The sequence below is a fragment of the Magnolia sinica genome, chromosome 5 (genome assembly GCF_029962835.1).
Source record: "Magnolia sinica isolate HGM2019 chromosome 5, MsV1, whole genome shotgun sequence".
Taxonomy (NCBI): Eukaryota; Viridiplantae; Streptophyta; class Magnoliopsida; order Magnoliales; family Magnoliaceae; genus Magnolia; species Magnolia sinica.
Window position 1 is genome coordinate 46431546 of NC_080577.1, and position 5525 is coordinate 46437070.

The following is a 5525-nucleotide window of genomic DNA, read 5'->3' on the forward strand; positions in this document are numbered from 1 at the left end:
TACCAGATTTCACTAACAGAGGTTTTAAATCAGGTTCACCTCTAACCATTACAACCTACACAAGGTTGACTCTAGGACCTACACAAGGCAAAAGTTTATGCCCTACACAAGAGCAAAGGTCCTACACAGAGCACCTAAGTTTTATGCCCTACACAAGAGTAAAGGATCCACACAAGGAACCTCAGTTTTATGCCCTACACAAGAGCAAAGGATCCACATAAGGAACCTAGGTTTTAGGCCACACAGGCCAAGGATCCACACAAGGAACCTAGTTTAGACCACACAGGTCAAGGATCTACACAAAGACCCTAGTTTAGACCACACATGTCAAGGACCTACACAAAGACCCTAGTTTATGCCCTACACAAGAGCAAAGGTCCTACACTAAGAACCTAAACGTACTCTCCTGTCGGAGGCCTCCTATGAGGACTTGAAAGGGGTGAGAAGCACCTGTGACCCAATCCTATATAAGGAATGATCAACATGGTCTCTGGACTCTAATGACTTATAGATAAAAGTAAATGAGCCCCGTTCTGCATGTTGATGAAGATGATCTCCCTTGATGACAGAGATTCTTCATCTCCCTTGATCCGTAATGTCACGCCCCGAACTCTGAAAATAGGCTCACAAAATTCCCGATAGCCGAATTCAGAGCTGACAGCCTCCGTAGTGCCCCATTCTCAGACCCTGGCACTCACATGCCAGATTCCGATCCTGGGATCCTACAAGGAGAATTTTCAATATGAATTTTTTTTATAATGGAGCATAACCACAAGCATAACCAAGTCACAAAACAACATCACCACATATCCACTATATCAAAAACTTTAAGTACAATGCGGAAAGGAAAATACAGGGTGATCAAAAACTTTAAAATAATCTGATGTGCACTCCTACCTCAGCGCTACTGCATTCCAATGCCACCTACACACAACGGTCGTGCATAAGCTTACAAAGACTTAGAGGGTGGTGTAAGTGTGTGCGTAAGGCAAGCACCAAGTGTATAATATCAGAGTAACGTGAAAATATGTGGTAAGTCCATGAATGCTATCAGTTGTACCAAAGCTATATGATACAAGACATGAATGTTATCGGCCATACCAAGCCATGCGATGTGAGGCCTATGTAGCCAAATGTCATATGCGAGATGCAAAGCAAGCATGCCAGTCCTCATCAAATACACATATCAGTACAGTTCCTCTCTAGATATCACCAGGGTCTAATACACTTCACATTGACTGCCTCCTCCCTAGCTGCATAGCCAAGCAAGTGGAAGAGACCACACTATCTGCCTGACCAGTAGTCTACCAATACCTATGCGGGTCATCGATAGCGGGCTCATTTGCGAGTTGGTCAAACTAAGCCTAGTTTATATCCCCCTCACTTAGACAGATAAGGCCACACCCCCTTCCAACCGACCACGACACAGTGGGAGACGCGGCCTACTGGTATTTGGCACTCGGGTGCTCGTGTATCCACTCGGTCTAAACATTGGAGTATCTTCTGGTACCAAAAAGGTTCTGGGATTTTCACCCAAGGACATTATAAGTGCCCACAATGCTAGAGCCAATACTTTTGGTATCCGATACGACCATCCACGATGTACCTGTGGAGGCCACGGCCCTGATGTTGCTAGGGCGTGCAGTGATCACGACACATAATGCGAAATGCATGAGTCACACCGTCAGTCATGTAACAATCCTACGCGTACCGCGCGATCATTTGGGGCACTCCATCTTATAAGGAGTCCTGTAAATGTCTCAACGGCTTTTGCTAAGATCAAACATTCCTCATATCAAGCATACATATGATGCGTATGGGCATGAATCATTGAGTTATACTAAGCATGTTATAAAGTGATGAATTATCAACAAGTATGGGCTTATCAATGGGCCCTAAGGAGAGTTACAATGTGGATATGTAACCAACATTGTACTTACAATGTGGACGTCAAACCATCATTGCTCCCAAGGCATGGCCCGCCATAAAGGTCAACACATAAACCACAGTGGAATCACATTCAATGGGCCTTACGTACATCCCATTGGGCCTTGACCCACGGGCCTCCAATACATCAAACGGGCCTCATAACTTGGGCCTCATATATATCAAGGTGGGCCTCAACAACGGGCCACAAATACATCAAGATGGGCCTAATCACATGGGCTTCATATATATACCAAGGTGGGCCTCAATGGATGGCCACAAGTACATCAATATGTATAACATATATATATATATATATATATATATATATATATATATATATATATATATATATATATATATATAAATGAATCATATCAAAAGACCAACTGGACTGCACTCCAAATAACAGTGGTGAGAATGATTTCTACCATTTAAAACTTTCGAGGCCCACCATAACATTTATTTTCTACCCAATCTGATCATAAGGTCACACAGACCTGAATTAAGAGAAAAAACAATTTTCCTAATGATCCAAAACCTATGTGACAACAAGGTTTCAATGGCAGACACTCAATCCCTACTGCTTTTGCTGTGTGGTCCACTCGATACAGGATCTGTCTCATTTTTTAACTCAAGCTTTAAAATGATCTTTTAAATGGTTGAACAACTTGGATGCAACACATGCATCATGGTGGGTCCCACAGACCCTGGTAATGTTGTAAGTGCTATAGTTTATATCCCTGTTTGTTGTCAAATTTGTAGTGCCAAAATCACTATTATACTCTGTTATATATAACTTGCATAAGTGAAGCTCTCTCAAGGATCAACATACATGTACAAGCTAAGCTCACATCAAGCAACGCTCTCAAGTACAAGACTCAAGATCTTGAATGAAAGAACTGATCACAAGACAAGACTCTTGAATGCAAGAACTGCTCACAAGACTCAAGCTGAAAAGAAAAAGAAAGTACAAGGCAAGACTCAAGCTGAACTCAAGACTCAAGTTGAAACTCAAGCCACTTTCATGATTGAGCTACTTCAAGGTTTAGTCTACATCAAGACTTCAAGGCTCATTCTTCATGGTCTCTTGTTTCAATGTCCATACTTCTTGATTGAGGTTTGTTTGACCATAGGATGACCTTAGAAAGTAGGTCATTTCGGATACATAAGTCGAATGTTATTTTACATGTGATTGGTCTGTTCTTCGACCAGTCTAGTCCTTCTTCGACTAGTCCTAGACTTGCTTCAACCAATCTAAGAAAATCCTCGACCAGTTGTAAGTTTGTTACAAATTCGGATAAAATCTAGCCTTCGACTAGTCCTGAATCTATTCGACCGATGAGGAAGTTGTCGCATCTTCGACGATCGTAGAATCTACGACTCAAGTCCAAAGGTTTTCAGGACCTACGACCGTCGAAGGAAACCTACGACGTCGTAGGTGACCTACGACAGTCGTAGGAGGGCTACGACTCGTAGAACGGCCAAAGCATATCCCGCGGATTTTTCAAATATCTGTTAGAGCTTCGACTAGTCGAGAGCACTCTAGACACGAAGACCCGATCTTCTCACTTATAAATAGTGCACGAATCTCAAGAAATCATCGATTTAATTATAGTATTCAAGCCAATCTTCGTCGAACTTCCGAGAGATAATTTTGTGCTCCATCTAAGCTAAGTGTGCTTATTTAATATCTTCTTTCCTTAGCTTTATTTTAATTGATTTTGTTTCTTATATTCCAATCCGATTTGAAAAGAGGAATTGTTATTCCCTTTCGTTGGAATCAAAATCAATTAAGGCAAGCCCTATTTGGTTTAATTTAAAATCAATTAGAACTAGAACCATTGTAATCGAGTACTGGACATTGAACTTGGACATTCAATCATCTACTTTGATTTGGTTCTACCGGGCTACTACAACGAAGATATTCGGTATTTTACATATTGTAAATTCCTTTCTATTATTTTGGTTTCTTTCAAGATTTGCAAAAATCTTGTTATATTGGTTATCCGAGGAAAGCCAGGAAAACTCAGAAGTGGGGTTTTTTTAATTATGTAAGCCCACATACAAAGACACAATTGTAAGGGTTTTGGGTGAACCTGGGAAAACCTATCTTTAGTGAACGCTAATATCCCCGTGTGAGGATATTAGGAGTGGAGTAGCTTTTGTGTGGCTGTTGTATAACAGTTGGTGAACACACAGGAACCACTATAAATCCTTTGAGTTGTGGTTGATTGATTTATTCTTTTAATTGTTTTTATTCTTTTTGTGGGATGTATGTATGGTGGTGAATGTTGTAATTATTTCAAGCTTTGTGAGAATGTTGTAATAGCTTAGAATTTACTTTCGCTATTCCTTTATAAGTTTGTTTTTCAATTTCATTTTGAAAGTTGTTCCAGAAGGTTGCCCCGCCATTTTTATGGTGTATGGCTGTCCCTAGAACAATACATCTTTAATTACAAGTTATTTCAATTCGATTCATATTTGTTTTTGTATTCCTCTTCGATTTGAGACTTGATACAAAGACCTTTCTAGAAATAAGGTTGTCCTACCATAAACTCTTTTTGGTGTAAGGTTGTCCTTAGAACAACGTTTGTATCAACCTCTCAAGATCTGAATTTTGAGGTTGTTTTTCTTTCCCGCATTATTATTTAATTTGGCTATCATTTTCTTTATTATTCCGTGTTATAAGTTTTTATTTGGCATTGTCCTATTCACCCCCTCTAGGACATATAGCTTGGCCTTTTCAAGTGGTATCAAAGCCTAATAGCTCCTTTTAATTCTTGGATTTAATTCCCGAGCTAACGATTTAAGCTATTTAAGATGTCAAATTTTGATAGCCTTTCAGTCACTAGGCCTCCACCCTTTGATGGCTCCAACTATGCTTATTGGAAAGCCAGAATGAGGATCTTCCTCAAATCAATGGATGAAAATGTGTGGCAAGCCACAGTGACTGAATGGAATCCTCCTATCATGGAAGTTACTGGGGTTGATGGTTCAAAGCCTATGAAAACCACACCATATTACCAATGGACCACTCTTCAGAAAAGTGAGAGTAGTGCAAATGCTAAAGCACTAAATGCAATTACTTGCGCACTATCACCGGATGAGTTCAAAAGAATCATTTCCTGTGATACTGCAAAGCAAGCTTGGGATATATTAGAAATGACACACGAGGGTACTACAATTGTCAAAAAATCTAAAGTCCAACTCCTCACAACCAGATTTGAAGAAATTCATATGGAGGAAAATGAGATGTTTATGGACTTTTACACTAGATTGAATGACATTGTAAACTCAATGTGGGGTCTTGGCGATAAAATCCAAGCAAGTAAAGTAGGTGCAAAAATTGGCCGCTCACTTCCTGAACGGTTCAATTCTAAAGTAACCGCGATCCAGGAACTTCGTGATACGGATAATATGAGGGTTGAAGAACTAGTTGGTTCTCTACAAACCTACGAGTTAAACTTTAAAGCTCCTAAAGGTAAATCTATCGCGCTAAAATCTTCTAAATGTAATTCAAAAGAAAATATTCAGAAGATGATATGGCTCTTTTGGCTAAAAACTTTTATAAGATTTTCAAAAGCAAGAAAAGGGTT